The sequence below is a fragment of the Onychostruthus taczanowskii genome, unplaced genomic scaffold (assembly GCF_017590055.1).
Source record: "Onychostruthus taczanowskii isolate IOZ18803 unplaced genomic scaffold, ASM1759005v1 scaffold27, whole genome shotgun sequence".
Taxonomy (NCBI): Eukaryota; Metazoa; Chordata; class Aves; order Passeriformes; family Passeridae; genus Onychostruthus; species Onychostruthus taczanowskii.
The window spans coordinates 6241586-6265832 of record NW_024500017.1 but is presented as its reverse complement, the minus strand read 5'-3'; positions in this window follow the sequence as shown (position 1 = coordinate 6265832).

Genomic DNA, 24247 nt, shown 5'->3' with positions numbered 1-24247 from the left:
AAGGCTCCAAACTAACAGGGGCATAGTCTATTCTGGGAAAGACACACTTTCAGATGAATTTTGTTGTAGGAAATATCAAGATAACTGAAATGTTACTTCAATGGGATTCGGGGGGGAAAAACCCAACCAAAGAACCAATAGACCAAACAAAACACCAACCAACTCAGATCAGCAATGACGATGTCACTGTGGATGCTCAAAAAAACAGATATGATTCTATCCAAGCCCCAAGACCACACTTGGCCTCCATTCTCAATATAGCTGCAACTACAGCAACTGCACCTCTTAAATCAGTCACATCATGTGGACACAGGGAGAGAACACAGCCCCAAGCCCAGCCATGATCTCTTCTGCCTCTTCAATGGGGCACGTCAGCTTCTTCTGTTTCCAGGGACCTACATCTGAGGCTTCTACAATTGGACTTAACCTTATTGCATAGGGAAATCTCACAAGAATGCACTCATGAAGGACTGGGAAGTACTCCAGTCCTCTAAAAACCAGCATGCAAGCCATGGAGACAGGACAGTAGAACAAAAGCACACAGAAAACTCCTCTTCCCTGGTCTGCCAGGTCAAGAGGCAAATCTCCTCATGGAAGTGGGGAGGAAGTAACAAAGCTTTCAACCCCAGTCTTTTACAATATGTCCATACTTGCCTCAAACTGTGCAGAGCTATCCAAGGAGTTCTGAAAAGAAGGCTGAGATCTCTGCTGCTGCAGAAATGAGATTGCATTTGAGCTCTCTCTGCATGCAGGTCTCATAAGCATGATAAAACACATGAAACACCTGCTTTGACATGGGAAGTTGAGCGGCTTCAGATGACATGAAAACTTACTCAAAGCACTACTGTTCTTGCTGTGTTATAGCCATAAGACATGTTGGGGTTTTTTAATATAAACTGTTGCTCAAAAAACTTGTTTACTGTGCTTTTCAGTTGTCAATAAATGAAGCAAGACAAAGGTAACTTTAAAGAACATGTGTTCAAATATTTACAATTACATTAGATAGAGCTCCAATTAACAATGCAATATTCTTCTGCTTCATTTATTCAGTGCTCAGTAGTCGACTGTATAACAGTAGCATCTGGCTGTGTTGAGAATCTTTTGTGAGACCTCAGAGGTGAAAACTCAGATAATAAAACAAATATCCTGCAATGCAAGCTTAGCTGCTAAAGCCAAGTCTAAACCCAAATATATTAGTAACAATGAAAAACATTTTTCCAGACTCTAGCACAAATTGCAGGGCAGCCGTGTCTTTCATGGAGTGCTGTTTAACTATGAAGGTTCTGCAGATCTCTCCTTCCTCTGCCCCATAAAAGTCACACTGGCTCTATCAGTGCACCTGCAGATGAAAAATGACAAGAAAACGAGGAGGCAAAGCTGCACTTAGCATCTGCCATCCCTCACAAACTGGAAATACGGAAACCAGAGGTGAAACCAGAGGTGAATATTCCCAGAGGAGTAGTGGTGTCTGTCTTGTCTTTTTTCCTCCTAGAAACAGCACAGTATTTTGTGAACTAAATCAGAGAAAAGGCTTCTCACCATTACAGCTTATTCAAGGGGAATTAGTAGTCATGGGAGTGTCATTCTGCAAGAAACATGAAGGCCAAAAATGTGAGGACAACATTGTCCCAGCCTCAAAAGCATGATGCTCTTATTGCACTAATGGGTTCCCCCAGAAAACACTGTCTGCCCACATTTACTGGCTAGTCCTGGTCAGACCAAGAGGAATTAAATACATGGTTAGAAAGACTGAGCACTTCCAAGTCAATACCTGAACTGATTGGATTAGTGAACCAACCAAAAGCTTAAATCAGTTATCAGTTTTCCCATAATGATGGGAAATAGGAACAATTAAAAAATATTTTGTGGATAAAGACCAGGAAGAGCAGTAATTAGCCAAAAATCTAAATAATTATTTTATTGACTGAGAGAAATTATTGTTATCCCTGATAGGGGAGGAAGGGAACGAAACAAGGTCTGGTATGTGTTCTGCCATGTAGAATCTGCTATTCAAGTAATACAGGACAGACCCACAACTTTTGCATTATCTGATGAAGGTTACATGGAAATTCACTGAGTTTGGTCATCTTTGTCCTTGAAAAAATATTGCAATCTGCTTGATGCTGCAATTTTCTGCATTTCAAGGGAGAAGTTTGTTGGTTTTTTCTTGGTAGCTTTTTGCAAATATCCTTGGTGTCCTTGTTGTGAGGGAAGGAAATTATTAAACCAAAGAGTTGAAGAATAACTACATTTTTCCACAGAGATGAATGTGAATGGGGGATGCAGGGACTAACAAATTCTTAGAAAACTCCTGGGGGAAAAAAACTATCAGCCTGGCCTAGGTGCAAAGACAGAGACACCCTGCAAGCCCTGACATCTACCTACAAAAAGGGATGAACCTTCAGAGCAAGGAGTGGTAAACCTTGCAAGAAGTGAGAGACACCTGCCTTTATCACTGTTCAGCTGCCTAAAACAAAAAAGCACATGGCAGATGCACCAGCTGGGCCCACCTCTGTAGAAAACCTGGAACTTCTGAGTGAGGGCAGGGCAAGAAAAGCATTGGGAGTTTTCATGACAGCTCACCCTGAGCACCAGATCAGATTTCTTTGGAGCAAGCTCCACCACATAAAAGATGCTTCTTGGAATGGTTTCTCCAGCATGCACTGTCACTTGAGTGACAAAGACAGCATACTGTGTGTCCATGTCAAAGACAGCACACTATGTGTTACCCCATATCGTTCTGCTGGTGGCAAACCTACCTTGGATTTTCATCCTGAATGCTAAATGATTACTTTTCTCTGAGTGATTCTATTTCACATCTTGTACCTCCTCTTTCTGCTGATGTTTGCCTGCTACAAAAACATTTATAGCAGTACCATGAGTACAGAGTAATTCCTCTGGCAACTTACTATGAGGCAGTCTGTGACTATTCAGCCAAGCACTGCCTTTGCTTGACTCCCACAGCTTTTAGAGTCTTGGAGCCTGGGTGGATCCAACTTCCTGGGCAAAATTATCCTGTGATGATAAATATAGCACACAGGCTGCTGGGCCTTCAAGGGAGGGAAGATGACCCCACCAGATACCTTTGCTCAGGTGTAGCTGGCTGTGATCACACAGAGTGCCAGCCCACATCTGTGAGCAAGAGATGCAAACAGTAGAGAGTTACAACAACCTGCTCTCACCCCCACTGTGGCCATTTGAAACCCTTCTCACTGGCTTTCTGAGGCTTCCTCTAAAACTGGGTATGAGGTGCTGTAAAATCAGAATCTCCAGTGTCAGATAAGAAAGAAACTGTAAAATAAAGTATTGAGCCAAACAGAAAATGGCTATTCCTCACTCTTGTATATGCAGTTCCTCTTCCTAACCAGCCTCCCCTCCCCCCCCCGCCCCCCTCCAAAAAAAAACCAAAAAAACAAACAAAACAAAAAAAGCCTACAGCTGTTTAAACTGCTGTTTGATTTATCAAAAGTTGATTGGGTCTTCTTAGTGCATCCTGTTTTCTGGGCTGTTTTGCCATGGGTGGGCCATGCCAGTGCCCCCACTATGGCAGTGGCGTATGTGAATAAACCCAGCCAGAACCAGCTCTGGCTCACACTTGCTCTGCATCATTGCAAAATACCCACTCCCCTATGAACAGACACAGCAGCAGACTGAGCAGATGCTCAGTGAGAGTGTTCAAATTTCTAAATAAATGCTTTTCTTGTCTGCGATGTTCTTTCAGAAGCAGTACAAATAAACATTCAAGGATGATAGCTAAATCTATCGTCAGGTTCCACTTAGCGCTTGCTCTAAATTGAATTTTATGTGTTTGCATTAAACACAATTGGGGCAGGAAAGAAAAGGAAGCCACCAGCAGAAAAATCTTTCTTAACTAAATTCTAATCTTGTTTTCTATCTGTAAGTGAAGCCATTCAGTTCTGTGAAATACTGGCAACAGTTGCTTTGCACCAGTTCACAAGTAGATTGAAATCCTCATGAACTGGAGAATATGAAAAAAAATGTTACTTACCAGTGTAATCAAATTCTTGATTAAATCAGAGACAAGTGTGAAGTGAAAGTAACTGCAATAGAACTATGACACAGCCATGAGGTTTAGGTAACTCAACCTGTGCTCTTCAGCAAAACACTGAGCAACTGGAGGCTTAGTGACTGCCACAAAAATGTGGGCTGGAAAGAGATGTGAGTGGCTGTCAGTGCATGGCCTCTGAAATGCAAGAGGTCATGCTATATAAGCAGATAGGACTCTCTAGCATGGGAATGTATTAATTTATGATAACATTGCTCTTAGTTTAGCCACAAGGCCTATCAGGTCATGGAATATGCTGATAAACTTGACAAGCAATCAGAATATATGATTATTAGAAAATGTTCACAGTTGTTAGAGGTGAGCCAAAGGTGTTCATACATGGTTATTGAAGACTTGGCTTTATGACACCAGATAATTAAAGCATTATCCATTTAGCCTTTATGGCCAGTATATTACCGTTTATTTTTCAAATGCTTCAAGCTACTAAATATGATGAGGAATTAATAATAAAAGAAATAAAGCAGGAAGACAATCCTACTGAGCCAAGTTTCACATATATAATTGATGTTCATTCCATTACCAGAGGCCAAACGTTCCTTGTTTCACTGACATGAATAGCCCCATTGAAAAATTGCAAGTAAAAGGTGAGCCAAACTCTGACCAGATGCTTATGTGGTATAAAAAGCTTGAACAGTATTGTACTATTTTAAATGGATGATAAATTCTCAAGGATTGAAAAATATTGATGCGGCCCTGTTACTTTGTAGAATTAAAAAATTACACATGGTCCAATATTTTGAGTGCAGGCATTTTAAAACAACGGCCATTATTAGAAATCCTTACCAACATTTATTAAAGAGTTTGTTAAAACACCTGGAATGCAAAGTATTCACAGAAACCCCAAATTTTTCTTTGGCTGAAAGGGAGTGTTGTAAAGTAAGACCACTCCTGGAAGCTTTCAAATGACACTAAGTACAGTAACCAGTGCCCTTTTTTCAGGGCAGAGTAAAGGTCTGCAGCTGTTGTTGCTTTTGTTAAAATCTGACTCTGTTTCCTTGAAGATAAGACAAACTAAAATAAAAGCAAGAAAGAAAGATTGATGCAGTGTCTGTGTCAGATAACAGCTCTTTCTTGTAGATCTTTTTTTTTTTTTTTCCCTTAGTTTGAGCACAGCACTCAGTTTTACAAGCCAATCTGAGACGTTGCAGAATTGTTGTATCAGGTTGACAAACTGTTGTTTGTCCAGACTCAGAGTGATGGTCCTGGCTGGCTGATTCAGGCTTTAAAAAAACATGAAAGGAATTAACAGAAGTGATGAAACAACACGAGAAAGAAGGTGACAAAAGGAAATTCAAGTCCTGTGTTCCAGATGATATATGTTAACAGAAGTTTAAAGTCTGCAAATACAGCATACGAGGCTCAAACTGAGCATCCTGGTGAATGCCAAGGCTGTGATCCCCACTGCTGTGCAAAAATTTCCCAAGGGAACATACTAACTCCATACTGAAAAGGAGAACTGAAATCAAATTAACCTTCCAGGGTCATATCACAGAGACATTCTTCTTTTCTAAATTTAGTGAAGAACATGAGATTATGAGTTACTTCATCCATTTGTATCTTGCACTACTCTGTATTTCAAACCATGTATCCTAGATCAGTGGAAAGCCAGCCGGAAGGACAATCCATGTATCTTATGGCACCATTCTGAAAAATTTAATAATTGCCTTTTCCTAGGGGTGTTCTCTGAAGCTGCAAATAGCAGTGACTGAAAGAAACTGAAAAGTGTTCAGACTTGCAGGCACCTTCCAGAAATATCACAAGCCATGTTTTTATGTCTGATTAAGAAGAAATCTTTTAGTGCTTCTTTCCCAATTCTAGTAACAGAATCCAAATGCACTATTCAAATAAGCAGCCCTTATACTTGAAAAGGGATGCAGAAAAGCAGGAATCTTAGACATGTTCTGCATGTAGGTGAACTGAGGAAAACTTAAATTTTCTGTGCTGGTTCTTTTTGACACCTAAACTATCTGACTAAAATCAGCCTGGTTTCAGAAATTCTGAGCTCTCGCCACTATCCCTACTTTTGAGTGGTATCTTCCAAGATGAAAACCTGATTTTAAAAAGAAAAATCAAAGCCTAATTCTGTAGTATCTGCATACACTGTTGCTGCTTTCAATGTCAGGATCAGGCAGGGCTCAGCCAGATCTTTAATAGCCAGAGCTTTCTACTCTTAGTCATAGATTCATATTTATCCAGAACACCATAACCATATCCCCAGAATTCTTGGTGTTAAATTCCAAGTTAAAATGGGAATAGATGCTTTTCCTGCTGAGCACAGAAATAAGTCAAAATGAAGCAATAAAATGAAAGCTTTGTTGCTGTCTAGCAAAGCTATTTTGTATTAAGAATTTAATATACAAAACTGTACTCATGTTGTGCAAAATGTTTGGTATACTTCGATAAGAAGCCAATGGTAATGGCTTTCTTAGACAATTTAATTTATTTTATACTGATTGCAGGACCTAACAAAACCACAAATTCTTGGCTTGGCATGCATTAAAGGAAACATAATGAAAACTGCAAAATGCCCTGTGCACAAAAAAGATCCAGCAACAGAATGAAGGAAAATGTGATTATCCATAAGGAAGCAAAGTGTGTGGATAACAACATTGAAACTTACCTAAACTAAACATTTGCACAGAAGGAACTACCACTTGCAGCACTTTTTAAAGAAATTTAAGAAAGTTTTGCCTTGCTAATGCAATATACTCTTTCTATCATGATAAACAACAAGGTAATGAACTCATAGCAATGAGTCTGCCTGACCTCCCTATCTTATCCAAGAGACAATGAACTACAAGTGTCAGACAAAGAACCCAAAGAATGCCATCTCAGTATTTACTTTTATTACACTGGCATGAAATAATACCAATTAGAAGCCAAAGTAGGGAGGAATTCTTGCCCCAGAGGGCTCATATCCCAAGGTCTCAGTTCTGCAAAAATTCAGGTAGAAATAATTCTTTGGGTGTTTTAAAAAGCAACATTGGCGTGCATGAGCAGAACCTGATGTCAGGTGTTTGAGGAGGGTTTTCTACCACAAATCTCTCTCTGTCTCTCTCCAACAGATAACAGCTTTGACACTGCCACACACAGGCTGGTTGCGCTCTCTAGCAGCAGATCCAAGGGTGCAGATGACCTGTCACCTAAACTGAAGTTCTGGGATTTTTTACATTTCTATGCACATTTTTTTAAAAATTCCACTCCTGAGATTTTCTGCAGGGAAAGTCAAGAGGCCTGCAGCAAGTCTGGTCTACTTTTTATTTATATAGCCATAAATCAGGAGTAACTGCAGTGAAGCAGTTGAGAACTCAGGAGGGAGTGGGATCACTCTGTGGCCATCAGGAGTCCTTCCATTTCATTTGTTATATTTACCTCTGTCATTCTGACACCAGGAAACACAAGAGGAACAAGCTGAAGTAGCAAGAGACTTTTGTCTCTATTATTTGAGGGATGTAGCAGTTAAAAAAGGACTCTTATTCATTTGGCTTATAAACACAGCAGACAGAGCATTTCAGGAAGCTGAATCACCCTGTTGTAGATGTGTCCTTCACTCTGGACTCTGACAGAGTGCAGCCACTGAGATCTTCAGACCTGCTCATCAGGATAGGCCTCATGCCCCTCAAGAACCCATGGACTAAATCACCTAAATTTTGATGTCATGATATTTTCAGAGATTTAACTCAAGCTTATACTCCAGACAACAGCCTTCCCTCACTTTCCTACAGGCCCAGTCACCTTTAAAGTAGACCCACCTTTGCCAACATGTAGTGCGGAAAGCCTACTCCATTTTCCCTGGTAGCTTAGAGCCCTGAACTATAGCAAGGAGACACACATAAACAAGTCTTTGCTATGCCCCAGTTAGAGCAAAACATTGGACCCAAAGGGGTCTCTTTTCACCAGTTTATTAAGCATTCCCAGTTAAGGATTTCTAAACTCTGCTGCAGCTGTTAAACTTCACCAGAAAATTACTCTCAGAGAGTGGAAGGAAAACTAAATGGTTGAGAAAGGATGATTCAAGACCATGCTCTGAGGAGTAATTCATTCTTTACAAGAAGTAAAACACCTTCACAAGTTAAATTTGTCATTTCTCTTCCAAGAGCAGCAAGATCCAGTGTTGAGTTTCTGAGCACAGTCTCAAACCTTCAGGCTTGTATGGCCAAACACTTAACAGTTCATCCTCCAAAGGTCTTGGGTTTGCTCCTGATAACTTCAGCTGTAAAGATGAATCCAACAACAACTAAATCAGGCTACAAAAGACCACAGAGGAGAGAAACAAAGGGGACAGATGATCAGAAAGCCCAAAGGGGCCATAGCTGTGTGACTTTGAGTACCCCCAACGGGATTGTGGAGGTCTTGGGATGTTAAAGCCCAGTTTGTAGCTGAAGAAGCTTTGAGACTTTCAACAATGCCAAAGCATTCAATTTAGGTACTCAATGCAGTTTTTAAGACTCTAACAACATTTATTAATCAAACCCGAAAAATTTTTGCTGAAATTCTGCAGTTCCTGCATCTTCCAGACCTCTATCCTTTATTTCCCAACCAGAAGCAACCTGTTAGAATGAATGGACCATCAAAAATCTGCCACTACAAATTCAGTCCAAATGAAAACCACCCTACAAATTCAGAATATGCTTATTCAGATGACTTACTGGACTATATCTAAACGTACTTTTGAATGTAAAATGTTAATGAAAACCATTGTAGCAGCCTTTAAGAGAGATAATTTTTATAGCAGTTAAGGAACATTTTTACTAACTGGACTAAATGGGATAAACTGCTCTCTGATAGTTCAGTTACCAGTGGCAAGGAGCAGCCTAGAGTCAAATGTTAGGGGACAGGGACATAGCTCTGCATGTCAGAACATCCAAACTCTGCTTCTCTCTCCTCAAGCAGAAGCTTAGACAAAAATTGTTAAATCTGTGTACAAAGCTTTCATGGAGCTTCCACTCTCCTTTCCTCTCTTTCTCCCACAGGTGTCGAATTAGCAGCATACCTGACTTCTGATTTCACCCTCTACAGAGAAAAATATTTTAAAATACTGTATCTCAGCTCCTCTCCTTCTGGGAAAAAGTCCTATCAGCTGTATGCCCTGATGTCTCCAGCCTCTAAAGGAAAGGGCAGCAGGTGCAGGTCTAATTAATTAGGTCTGATAATGTTGCTATTTGTCTCAATATTGTGGACGGTAAAACTGCTATAAATAGAACTTTAAAGCATAAATCCTTCAGGTTTCCTGTAGACACATATAAATCACAATTCAGAAAGTCTTAGGAAGGAGACCAAAACCTAGACACTGGTATGAACTCTATGGGGTAAACAGGCTTCTAAGAGCTCCAGGCAGTATCCCCCAGTGCAGTGGAATCCACAATGGCTGAGTACAGCTCACGCCTGTAAGAGCTGTCCATTCCCCCATAAGGAGGGCCAGAGCTTTAAGCAGCAAATTAGGATGAAGAATGCAACAAAGAGACCAAGGTATCACACCAAAGAGACCTGAGGAAATGTCAGAGTTTTTACTTTAAAATAAGCAACTTACATCTTACTGCCATATACTCCAGGGTCTGCCCCAAGCACCACTTTGAGGTGCTAAGGCTTCTAGAATAAGGCTATGGAGGGAGTAAGGCACTTGCACAAGAAAGCACAGTCCCAATACACTGAGCAGAGACCCAAGCTGGGGCATCTTGGATAAAACCTGGTGTAAAAGGTGCATCAGGCCTCGTTCACAAGCATTCCCATGCTTCAGCCCCCAGCAGAGCTGGCAGTGTGTGCCTACTGCTTACTCATGGAAGGAGTAATTTTTCCTAAGGCTGCACCATCAGTGGTGTAAGATCACTTGCCCAGCTAGCAGAAGACCAGGGTTTATTTCCTGGTTCCTCAGCCTCATCTGAAGCTGAGCTTCTCAGACTGTTCCCTGTAACTGCTTTTAGACTGTGCCCTCATCCATGGGAAACGTGGATTTGAATTCTCTGAGGGAGTTGCCCTATGTGTGTTGGAGTGCTCTGACTACTCTGCTAGTAAACAAACACAGGAGTGGTGTTTACTCCACAGCATGACCCTCTGTGTTCCGTGATACAATTTGTGAGAATATATTCCCTGGGTAAAATCCTCTAACTAACACTTAGAAAAAAGAAAAGAGTTTCTGACTTCACAGGTCACTAGGATGGGAGATAAGCACTGAACTCTTCCGCTCTGACAAGTCAAGATATTCCTGAGTAAGATCCATCAATGGATGGATGGATGGATGGATGGATGGATGGATGGATGGATCATAAGGATGGAGCTTGTCAATTAAGCAATAGCTGAAATTTGAAGATGACCTTTTCAGGCCTTCCAGCCCCACCCAGGTGTAGGGCATTGTGGTGGCTATTATGACACTAGGAGTTTGGGAGAGAAAACAAAACTACATAACATCATCAGATAACTTCAGAGAACTCTCAGGATCTCCGGACCAGTTTTCCTCCCCTGGGTCACACAGAAACCCATAATCTTCTGCGTCACAGCCTGAGTGATACTTTTCTCAATTTTATGCCCAAATAGAAGATACTGGAGGGAGAAAGTAACCTTCATTAGGGTGGAGTATTTTGGCTTTACTATAGTCCTGGCAATGAATAACTCACTGGTCACTCTGTTGACAAAGTGCAGTTCCCCCCACCCCGGCATTCTTGGGACTGTTAAAATGATATAGCTGTTAAAATTTTCAATCCACTCCAAAATTTAAAAAAAACCAAACATGTCTTTTTCCTCAGTTCATTCTGTTGTCAGGAGATAAATGCTGTAGCCCACACTCCTTCAGACTAAACAGCAAAAAGAAACCCAAAAAACAGCTGTCCTGATTTAGATACAATGATTTGCTGTTCTATTTCTGTTTTATCTCCTCCTCTCCTTATTATTAATTAATAGCAAGGTAGGGAACATCTCCTCTGCCTTCAGTATCAACACAGGAAAAGAGAGAGCTAAGAAGGCAATGTATCTCACCTTGTTCCTCAAAACTAAACCAACTTTCCTTTCTTTCTAAAACAAAGTAGGGACTACAACTTCCCTTTAGGGCACTTTCACTGCTATGGGCAGTGGTGTTTTTCTTCTAAGTCACCTTGTTGATCTGTTTTGAGAAAATTTCCTCCGCTCTCCCTGTTTCTTACCTCAAGCAACAAGAAACTAGCTGGGTTTAAGAACAATGACTGGTTAACTTATACCCTGCAGTCCTTAGCAATCCATGTGAAGCTGAATTCCCACTGTGAAAAGAGACTTAATTGCCAGCCCAGGCTCGCTGTCTCATGGTCCCACCACAGCAGGCACTGGGCTAATTCACTGCAGGCCTTCACACAGGAGTCAAGTCAGTTTATTTTTCAAAAAGTATCTTTGTGTTGCTGAAAATCCTCAAATTACAGATTACAGAATTACAAACAACAATCTACCTTTCCCCTAAAGTCGGAAATTTCTGACCTATCTACAGGTTGTTTCACCAAAAGCCAGATTCCATACTGGGGGAGCCTATTCCTATTTCCTCTTTGCTTGCATAAATCCCAGACTACACAAATTCATGTCAAGTTCTCTTTATATTTGACATTAGTGTCAGTCCCATTTTCTCCAAGTCTGTGCAAAATTGTGGGTCTGGCCTACGGGAGCTCCCATGCAGCCCTGCATGAGCATATGCTTCAAGGGATGGTCTGAAAATACGTTTTCAGTGACAACACTAACAGAGCTTTAGAAGATAATGCTATAAATGTTCAGTTCTCTTTTGAACCCAACTCCAGTACATCTTGAAAGAGACTATTTAGCCTTTTCTGAAAACATCACCCAGTTTATTGTTAGAGATATATTTCTAAAATGTTAAGGTATGCAAGAGCATTTTAGGTAGTCTGTTGAGGGACTTTTTCAATTTTTCAAGTTTTCCATGATTGCCTTCCACATATCTTATCTGAAAAAGTGCAAGATGCTGAGTTCTGTGTTTGCAGTCATTAAGGAACCGAAAGTCACCACCAAAAGGGTTACCTGAGCTACCAGAAAAACAAAAGATGCTTATCCTGGTAGCAGACATTCTCTGGTATGAATAGCACTTCTTTCTTGCTCACATAAATGCTAGAAAATCCAGTGGAGACAAATGTTACTTTGTGAGAAAGTCATACTTTAGAAAGCCTGTTTCAATAAACATAATGTTGCATAAGTGGAACTCAGAAATAAAAAGGCATCTTTGCCTTTTATTAAGTGTTGATTTTTAAGAACTGGAACCTAGGCCGTCCCAGTTCTGTCTCTTCTTGCCTGTGGACCCTGCATCACTCCAGACACACTTTTGTTTCAACATGGCCATTTAGACTAGAGCGTCTACTTCTGCTCACAAGGATTTTTGCAGAAAGGCAAAGCTGCAGTTATATCTGGGACATAAGTCTTGAGCTCCTTCATCAAAGAATTCAATATTTCAGTTTTATTCTTCATTCCTGAAAATCATTTCCCTAGTTCTGAGGAATTTCCACAGAGGAAAATGAAATAAATATCATATTTCAAAGTGTTTATCTTTTAAGGAACCTTCACATAGGAATAGCTTAAAGGATCCTTAAAAATTTCCACTACGAGTGAAAGACAATTGGGCAAAGGAGTTGGAGCAGAAAACCATCCTCAAAGCAGCTGTTCCAGGATAGAAACACAAAGGAAGACTCTTGTGGTTTTTGAGTGAGTGTGGGGCCAGTTGGTTTTCCAGAGGTCATTATCCTCCACTTCACCAACATTGCACTTAATGGTTTAAATATGAATCCCTGGAGAAATCTGAACTATGTAGCTTAGGCTGCCAGGGTGAAAGAATCAGGAACAGGTATTTATAAAAAAGTGAAAAACATATCAAAACAGAAACCTAGCACCCAGATGCAAAAGATGCCTTTGAGTTCATTGCTAAAAAATAATTCATGCAAAATCCCTAGATAAATGCTGAAATGCCAAAATCATCTTATCTGCTGCTGTCGTTGGGCTAATTATAGTGGTTTCTGAACCTCTGCAGTTAAGAAAATGACAGGGTTTCTATTATAAACTTAATTTTTAAAATTCATCAGTGAAAAAAGAGCCCTGCTTTGAACTAAAACTTACAAGCTAAAAAAAGTACATGATTTTGCAGACATGGGAAGCTTGTTTTCTAGCAGGGGAAGTAAAAATGTAGCTAATAATTTTGATTAGTAACTAGTTTCAAAATATCTCCTGCACTGGATTTACCTCTAGTATTTTTATGATATATATTGCTGCATAACCTAAACATTTATATTTCAATAAGTAGGACTGAATAAATTTTAAATAGTTAGAATATAATAGCTGGAAAGAAAAAAAAAAAGTAGCAAACAACACAATTCATTGCAGTAGAAATAAAGAGACCATTATTCAAGTAAATGTTTAAACTTACACAATACATATCTAAGGCATCCACTATTATTTTTCAGATTTTCCATTTAGACTATTTGAAAATATCTCCCTAAGTGTTATTCCCAGCATATTTACAAGTATTTTTCAGAAGGAAATGCAATAAAGATGTGATAAATAGTCCTATCTGGCCATGCCTTTCAATATTGGTGTAATCTTCTGGAGTCAACGAGTGCCGGTCTAAAATATCATTATCTAAATATATGCTGATGGCAGGGCCCTCTCAACAGCAAGGTCCAGGCTCAGAGAAATGCCATGAGAGACAAACCCACTGCTTCAAAAGGGAGATTTTCTGTTTAATGATCCCTTACTGAACTTAGCCCTTTTCCTGTGCCACAAGCAACCAACAAGTAACATATTTAGGATCATCTCTTACTGATCCCTTGTTCCATCTTGAGCTGAAACTCAGTTTTCATGGTGATGGGCACTAAAGCAGTACACAGAATAATTTCTGCAAAAGCATCAAGCACTAAGATATTTTTGACCAGCAATTCAACAAAACAGCACAGAACTAGTTTTTAGTAAGGTATCTTTTAGTAAGAGTGTATCTTTGAAGGACCTGGACTGCACAATAAATATTCCCTGTGCCACTTTTCAACCTTCACTTCTCCAACTTTCGACCGCTCTAATAATACAAAGAGTATAAATAGATATTTTACTTACTTGCTGTCCTTTCGTTGTACTTTACACTGAGTTTTTCTTTGTGGAAAAAAACCTCCAAGTGACTCCTCCAAAAACTCCTCCTTTGTGCCATCAGTCAGCCTGTCCATGAAATTCAAACATCTGTAAGTCCCAGTAATGACACAACCCCAAAACATTCATCCAGCATCCTCCACCCAATGAGCTGGTGGCCCTTGCAAAGAGACCGGAATTCTTAAAAGAGGTTACTAAAGTATCAGTACGCTAAAATAACATTTCAAGTATCAGGAATTCACCTGAATACAAATACATTTTTGATTTTTAAAGATTTATCTGTACTTTTATCAAAATTATTTTGCAAAGGAAGATACACTGAGCCTGGAGAGCCTTCAATGATTTTACTTGATATACCTCTACAAACCTGTGGTTATCAATTCCAATCAATTCCAACCTTCCAATGCAAGGTTATTTTTTCAAAATAACTGTAAAGAGAAAACAGGACAAAAATAAGCCACTGGAATAACTGGTCATTCATCACAAAATTAAATATTCTGAAAACCAGGGTCTACTTTTAATTGCAACACCACCTCACTATTTTTATGAGTGTTATTTGTGCACTAAATTATTTAATAATTATGTAAAAAGCCCTGAAATTATGCAAGTTCAAAGCTATTTCTCTTTAACCTTTGTCCAGTATGTAAAATAAGAAAACTCCTCATCTTTGCGCATCTTGTGAAGACTGTAGGTTCACTTTTTCATGCTAATATTAAAACACCAAACATGAACAGATGTTATAAATAAACAGCCTGTACTCCTGCAGTAAGGTGGGTACTTGCCTTTTCTTGGTGCCCAGCTGCTACTGGTTATTCCTTTCTCTTGTTGTTTTGTTGTTGGTGTTTTTTTCTCTCTTTAATTGAGTACTCCAAGGATCTGCTCTCCATCATCAACTGAGAAACCAAATCCTGAGTGGCAGGTGGTCTGTCCCACACTGAAACAGATTGGGATGGGATAGAAAGGTTTCTGCTTTTTTAAGTTGAACTGAAAAAAACTGTTTAGTTTGAGCCATTTTCTCTTCGACAAGCTCTCTGTGCATGTCCTCAGACTCTCTGTGATTTGCTGGAGTAGGGATGTTTTGGCCAAGATCAGATCCATTTACCAGACCTGCAGAGCAACCAGGGACCTCAGAGGTCCTCTGGCTGATCAAAGGTCTTCTGCACAAAGCTCACTGCAAAACAGCAGCTCAGGAAAGTTTCTGACCAGATATAAATTTTTGGGGTTTGGTGCAACTCATTCTCAAGCCAAGCTGAAATAAAAACCACATGGATGAGATTGGTAAATGTATTCATGGCTGGGAGGGAATAGCAGGGGGTGGAACAAACTGTACCTTTCTGAGACTGTCCATTGCTGTCATCTTTGCTTTTGGTGGTGTTAATATACTCCTGTTTTACCCCACAAACAGAGCAGCAAGGCTGCATGAGATATACTGGAGATAAAAGTCAGACTTACAACCTAACACCACAGGTTAAAGTTTTCCCCAGAGGACAGTCTTGTACTGAAATATATCATTTTTTATAGTCCTGAGCCTTCAGTGTGGAAATCTTGATTTCTATAAAAACTTTGTTATAAGAAAGTAAAATTAATCAGTGAAACCTCAAATTACAATACTTATATTTAACTTGATATCTATCTTTTTTCTTGATATCTTTGTAAAATACATCTACTACCAACATTTGAGTAAGAATTAAAAGGTATTTATTTTGTTGAAACACAATTCCTCAAGAAATCCAGCATTAAATATGTGTAAAATTTCCACTCCACTCGAAATTTCAGATTTGCTAGTTTTACAGCACTTTGTAACAAGTTTTGAAACCTTTTCCCACAATACAGGAACTCCTATTTTTGCTCTGATCTAGTCTCTTACTTGACACAAATCATACACACACACACCTTTCACACAAGTAATGAACATGGCTGGAATGACAAAATGAATACATTATTTTATAGGTATTGTCATTATGTTCAGTGCTGACACCCAAGGCATCCAGGGAGCACACAAAAAATTGAACAGTGGAGCATAGACCACTACCCAACTGGTCATATTTACCCAGTACTGGTTATATTTGCTAGGATGGTGACAGCAATGAGAAGATATTTATTCCTGAGTTGAAGCATGAAGAGATAGGCAGCAGCCAAATAACAACTGGAATGGGCATCCCTCAGCATGACACAGCCTTACCTTAAATGAGCCACAGGCCCAAAGGGTCCTGTCTCTTAAACTCTTTCTGTACCTTGTAATTTCAAATTCTTTGACAATGATATAGCCAAACATGAAGATATAGCCAAATATACTGGAGCTAAACATGAGGATCTGCTTCATGGGGGCCATTTCATAGACATAAAATGGATCCCCTTTCCTCTTCAATAGTGGTTACATTCTTGTCTACCAAATACATTAATTAGAAAGCAGAGATCTTGATTCATTTTAATTTATGTGACTAACAGATTGAACACAAGATGGGTGATGCCAATTCCAGAATATGAATATTTGCCACCTGGATCTGCTCCATTTCTGATTTAAGAAGATTTTTCAGTGATAAGAAATGAAGCTGCAATTTCTGTATCTTTGACTGTAACCACGGAAACCAGCATTAATTATAAGTATCACTAAGTTTTAAATGTATTCAAATTTAACACATAACTCTGAAAATACTGAGGTTGTTTTTCCTTTCTCTCTCACCTTAATATGTTACAGTTTGCCTTCTGGCTTATTTGGCTTATAAGCAATTTCACTTAGAAAATTATAAAAGTATGTAGGTGAAAATTACACTCATTTCTTTTATGTAACCAAGAGGTAGAGCCATGTAAATGTTTGATCACTCACCTCCTACCACTGCTGTAATCACATGTGTGGGGTTATATTTCATGTTAAGGAGGTGCCATTTCCAACAGTGAGAAAGCAGCAAAGTTCTGCCAATGACTTTACAAAATAGCAACATCTCTATGGAGGACAACACTGAGGGCTCATGGAAAGAGGAATACGAAGGAAAGGAAACAAGGAAGAAAGAACCCCAAAATTTTCTCATTCTTCCCACTGCTGTACCATTACCCCATAATAAATGTCAAAGGAAAAGTTGAAATAAACCTCTGAGGAAATCTTCATTCCCAGACTTGCAACTGACATTTTGGTTTCGTGAACTGCCAAATTTCTAACCACATTTGCTCTGTTTTACCAAGTTCCATGACTGATGCCTGAAGGATCCTGAACCTGCACATTCATAATTTAGGCTATGTAACTATCAGAGACACATTCAACTACTTCATTCTTTTTTCTGCAGCTAAAAGGGCATCTGCTATAGCCAAAATAAGATGTGGAAGCACCAGAGAACTGACAGCATAAGGCTTTAGATCAAAAGCCTTATCAGTTATTATCCCTTTTTTAATTCATACCAATAGCTGAGTATGGAAATGCAACTCCAGTACCAGGACCCAGGTGGATGACAATGATCCAGGCTTGGACCAGAGCTTCTGGGTATGATCACACAAATGAGCTGAGCAGTATCTGGGAATAATCCCTGGAAGAAGAATTCAGTCATAGCAGTGTAAGATTCTGAGGCACATCCTCTGGATGGTTCTGGCCAGAAGCAATGAAGTTTCCAAACAATTTCCAGATACAGCTCAAGAGCTGACACAGATCCAGGACTTTTGGTAATGCATGTTTTGGTTGTGGCTACTCTATTTTGGACACCAACGGCACCTATTAGCATAGACACAGCCTGTAAGTGCCAAAGTCCAGACGCAATATGATATATATTATAGCATAAAAGGGCCCACAGAGGTAGAAGTTTGACCTGAAACACACATGTACTTGGCCATGCAGGGAAACTTGTTCAGTTCTCCACGACATCTGGCTGTTGGTCTCCCTCTATATTTCACAAAAATTTCTCACATTGATATCAATCAAACTGAACTGAAGGAACTGCACAGGAGCCTGAGAAGGCTACAGCTTCCTCCAGGGCTGTGTTTTCTCTGACCAATTTAGTGTTCATAACCAGCCTGCTCAGGAAAAAAAACGCCCCATCCCTGGAGTCAACAAAGGACAAGGGTTGCTTGGGTATTTAGGGAGAGGTCACAAGCTTTCCTAGGTTCCTTATCTAGCCAATGCACAGGCAGGTCCCTCCAGCAGGTGATTCAAATTAGTTGTTGAAATTCAGCTGCTGTAGAGGGCAATTCAGGACCATGAGCCTCCTAAGACAGTTAACTTCAGGTGCCTTCCATCACAGTTGAATTCCTCAGAATATTTCAAGATAATCTTTGATCATTTATTAATTTAAATCAAACACTTTGCACTTCATAATAAAATTTCAACAAGCAATTGCTACTTTAGAATGTCACCTCTAGTAGATAAGACAGAGGAAAAAAAGAGGAATCCATGTGAAAGTCTTCTGTTAAATGGCCAAAGGCAAATCAGCTTAACATCTGCTATCCACAGAGAGTTTGATTCTCTGTGTTTAATAATATCCAAGAAATCCAGGTGGGAAGAAATACCTGAGATTATCAGAAAAGAAAAAATATAAACAGAGCAATACTGAAAGGGTTGCCTCACTTTATCCTGTCCTGGTTCACAGAAGTGACTTTAGATCTGGGTGCTGCTTTCTACCTGGTCAGCGTGCCAACGGTGTAAATCAGAGATCATGTTTATTCAACAACAAAGTACCAAAATGATCACTTCTTGTTTCAGGAAAATAACAGATTTGAGAAGCAGAAGTAGATACCCCTGAACCAAAGAGACTAGCTAAAATATATACCTTTTCCTTCTTATCCTATTGATTTGCTCACTGGTGTTGAGACGTAACATTTATCTTTGGTTTACTTACTTTTAATGGTAGCTTTCAAGACACTAAAATGTGGGCACTGTAATGAATCTCCTGAAGCCTATGGGAGCAATTTAGTAACCTCTGGGAATGACATATTAGGACTGCATAGACCTTCTTATTTATATTGTAATAGTTCCTATTATTAGTGGACGTTTTGGAGACAAGCTGGTGCAGCCCCTGTGCCAGGCTGGGCCAGCAATTATTTGTCCTTGCTGAGAGTCAGGACACTGCACTGGTATGCCAATGGGCTAATTAATTCCTGAAAATGCAAGCTGCCCTAATTAAAAAGCTGCAAAAACAAAACACATTTTGAAAAAACCTAAGTTCCACATGGGGTAGCAGTAGTTGACACCACTGAATTTTCTCCCCATTTTGAGGGGCCAAATGAAGATAATGGTTTGATGGTTTCCACTCAGCAGCCACCAAATCTGATTTACTCTCAGTATGTATCCCCATGCAAAAATCAATTGAACTCAGATTCCTCAGCTTAAGGAAAAGAACAGCTGGAAAGAAAGCAGTATACACATCTGTACTGTCACAGCCAGTGTGAAGGGGAGAAACAAGGAATGACTACCAACTGCTTCCTACTATACAAAATTTAGAATCAACTAATGAAGATAGCAGACAATAAGATGAGAATAAGTGAAAAGAAGTTGCCTACCCCCAAGAAACACACAAAAAACAATAATTAAATTACACAGCTTGACATCACAGGATACAGTGGTTTATAATCAAGTTCACATAGGGATAAATTCAGAGAATCCACGAATCACAAATGGCCCAGATGCAGAATCTCCTTGAACAGTGTTGTTTTGCTAAATACTTGCTGTAAGCATTTGTTACCAACCAATGACCAAGAGAGGAGGCAGGATTTGGACCGGAGTTATTGTGCCTGTGGTTCTCTTAGTTTGTCTTGGTCACATCCTCAGAGCTTAAGAATGAGAACTAATTGTAATCAGTAGAGACACCAAGGGGATTGCAAGGCAGTTTTGGAGACACATTTCCCTCACCCAGTGGATCAAGGGCCTGATTATGCAGACCTATTCCTAAAATACTCCCAGATGACCACACATCCTCTGGCAAACCCTCTTCAAGTGCTGTTATGTTGTATCAACATGTAAATCTTGCTTATTGCACTTAAGAATTTAAAAATCTCCATTGTTGATTATTTTTTGCTATATTTACTAAACATTTTATTCTATATTACTAGATTATTGAAGTCCTAAATGCATCCCTTTATTATTTTTCAAAAGAAAGAGCTGAGGGGAAAGGGGGAAGAGAAGTGGATGGCAGTGCAGAATAATGGAGTTTGCCTCCTCTTTACTTAATCAAGAGGGCTATCTCTTCAAAAAACAACCTCTGGTACTACAAGCTGCTCAGTACACAAAGTCACTGCTCTATTGATCCTGGAAAATAACATTGACCTTTCATGAACTCTTCTCAGGCCCAGGATTTTTCCAAATCTTTTCAGATTTTTATTTTTTTAACAAATTAAATACTTTACATTCGGCTATAGTTTTACAGAAAAAATACTCCAATGAGAGATTTAGTGAGACTAAATGATAATGGTCTCTAAAACTGAGGTTGCTGAGAAGGCTAACTCAGATGGCTTTACCTTCTGAGTTCCAGTTCCATTATTTCCTATTCACTGCAGGTTGGACTGGCTACCAAGACTCACTGATATTAACCCTACTTCTGAACTCACCCCTAATTATCTCTAGAATATCTGACAGCCAACTGAGTGCAAAACTCATTGGCATTTCATCCTATTACAAGAGAAAAAATGGGTCCATTGAACTGGCTTCTTTGTCCAAGCGCAGCACTAAGCATCTGTGTGAATTCCTACTCCCTTTCCCACAAAGCAAACACTGCTTTTGCTGTAAGAGGGTAGCAGCCCTATTCTGCAGTGCAGCTCAGTACTTCATACCATTGTCTGTAATACGTTCTCCTATAAAAGCAAACTCAAGCCCACCCGTGCCTGAAACTCCTATTAGATAGTGGAATCTTAACTATCCATCCAAAAAACTGCCAGAACCTATTGTAATACAAGACTGTTTTAAGGAGGATTTACAGGTAGCAGGGCTTCGGTGGATGGTGGTGTTACACATCTGTGAATTCCCATTGCTGTGCATAATTAGGAGGTATTTACATATGCTATTCCTTTTCACCGTTCTGAGGCACTCAGAGGATGCCAAGCTATTGTATCATAAATCTCATTGTTGAAGCAGATGGAGCTCCTTGCTCAGTTAAAACTTAGAGTTAGGCTTAATTAGAAAAGCCTGTGCAGAATATTCTCTATTTCTTTACCAACTTATCAAGTTCTTTATATTGCAAAGCAATTCAGATGAGAGGTCTTTTGAAATGTGCTGCTAATAAGCATTTTTACACTGTCTCTTGCAGACAGCTCAATCACTATACACTGAATGATTATTTCCCACCCTTGTCCAGGCACAGTTACACTGCAATTTTCCTCTCTCTTTCCCTCTTCCAGAAAAATGACACAAGTGGCTGTTTCTCTAGTGTTGCCCTTGGAAGGATCTCAGAACACCGCTCCTGTGAATTATTACAACACTCCTTGAGGATACTAATCTCATAAGATTTTGAAGAAATAGAGTGCAAAGAGATTAGCATGAAGATTCTTTAAAAGCTGATGAAGGTTTCGTTGCTTTTCTTTCTTAGCTCACACTAGCCTCACTTTCAGAAGCCCAGCTCAGCCACAAACCGAAGCAGTGAAAACTGAATGCTTAGTTAATTTTGCAGAGGTCAAGTTGGATCTCTTTTGGTATCTTAAGGTACTGTTGCAATTCAAACCTCTAGAACATAATTTTGTAATTTTTGGTCAAGGGATGAGCTGGACAAGCCTGCATAGTAGAAAATCTGTTTGGTATTTTAAAATAATTTAAGGAATTTAGTAATTTCCCACACTGGTTCAGTTTTGCAAGGCTTCACCACTTGGTCCTGGGGTTGTGTTTGAGAGGTTAGAGCTTCTCCAGAGCACAACCCCATACGCAGCTGGTTGGGCCATGGTGCAGACCAGCCCAAAACATCATTCCTTGCCTGTAGCAGCCGCACATAGCAGCCAAAAGGCTCTCCAAGCCACGTGCTGGGGAGCAGCTGCAGAGACACAGCTTCTGGGAAAAACCACCTCAGATGGTGCCCAGCTAGTGATATAAAACATAGCTAAAATTAGTGTTAAATGCCGTGGCCCTGGCCGCACTTGTGTTCTAGAAATACAATGTCGAGACCTGAGCCAGATCCAAAGGGATTTGTTTATTGGTCTTGGTGATGTGTTGGCAGCCAAGTGACATAAACAAACAGCATTTCTACATGCTGAAGCAATGCACCTCAGGTGAGTAGCTCCTGCCAGATCCAAGCAAACTCTTCCATTGAGGCTCTGACAATCCACCACTTGGGTCCAGGGCGTTGCCAGCTGCCAGCCAATGCAGAATGTTGGTGCTGCAGATAAAACCTTCCCCCTCCTCCCATCTGTTCACCACATCTGGATGAGGAACCTGCCCTCCAAACTGCGATCTGTGGTCCAACTGTCTTTCCCCCTCAGGCTTCTCTGCAATTTAATACACTTCCACCTTCACAGCAGTCTGGAGCTGCAATATCTTCAGAAGCACAAAGCTAATAGGAGTGACAGCAGCAATGTCTTCCTTCTCCCACCCAATAACACCAAACATGACATTTCAAAACAAAATTTGGTCAATGTTAGGAGCAAGATTACAGGATTACATAGATTGCTTCTCATTGCATGTAAACAAACAGGAGACTTTGTACAGGGATTCTGAGCATGTAGCTGCTCTTGCCTTGGCAGAACAAGTATTTTGAGGCTTCTGCTCTTTTCAGCCCTTGAGGATATATTGGCATTCAAGACAAAATTTCTTTCCTCCATTTCATGCTTCTGTATATCTCTATGTGGCTGCAGCAAGGCCAGCATCCTCTTAGGGGTACTAGACCAAGCCAAAACAAAAGAACAGAAAGAACGATAAGAAGGTAAAGCCCAGTCAAGCAATCAAAATGGACTTTGCACTCTGGTAATTCCCAATTTGTACTCTATCCAAAAAAAATAACAAGCTGTGTAAAATAATTTAAGAACTACGGGGAAAAGCAAGCAGGTGAAATGTGCAAGTGCACATAAGCTATCACCACAACCCATCACAATCATGCTCTTCTCATGTTCCTGCTGTGACCACCTGCGACTCATTAGCTCTCTTGGCATGGGAGAAATGCCAGTTTCTAGCCTCTCACCTTGGCTTCTTCTGATGTAACTTAGTCAGAAAATTTTGTCACATACTACCACAGCCTGAAAATGCACATACTGTATCTGACTCACCATTCCTGACCCTTCCCAAACAGGGTTATGGCTTTCAATTTTAGGATTTGCTTAGCAGCAAAATCAGCTGCTGACAGAACATGATGCATGCAACAGTTCTGAAGCCTAAGGGAACACAACAAAGCTAAGCAGCTAGACAAAGCCCACAGAGGTAATAAAGGAACAAAATTATTTACACTGGAAGAAACTATATCAACTTCTCAAAAACAGATCTGTGAACACATTAACTTCTTGTTAATCACAGTAAGGAGACTGAGCGATCACATACCAGTCCCTAACTACCTCAGATGTCTCCCTTTTAAAATTCCCTCAAGCCACAGCCAACCTGTGTTCCAGAATCTCCAGACTCACACCATGGACATAGCACCACCAGCTGTGAAAGTCAAATTATTTGCCTTTCCAGTTCATATCCTCCTGAGCAATGGCTCTTTCACATTCAGAGATTGTGTATAGCAACTTCTTTCTTCAATCAACCTGTTATCTTCCAAAGACACCCATTGCTCCTCTTCAGGCCAAAATGTCTGTGAAAAGATCTATGTTGTGAGTTCTCAGCACCCTGGTCTCTCTAAAATTGTTAGTGACTATTGTCTTTTCATCTTTATAGCCTTTTCTTGCTATGGCACATTCAGAGGCCTTGTCACAGCTTGATTTCTCTCCCTGGTCATAGTCTTCCTCTTCTCATTTTCAAAAGCTAACTACAAAGATTTCCCACACATCACCTTTCTTTTCTGGTAAAATATCTTTCCTTCCCATTGTGCAGGAAATGTGTACTTTGGTCTCTCCACCTGCTCAGAACTTCTTTCTTCCCTTCACACTGTGCAATTATCTTTCACAAGCTACTTTAAGCTCTGCAGCAACCCCAAGTGCTGAAAATCCCAGCAAACATCACTGAACACTGGCTTCCTCCAGTGTGAA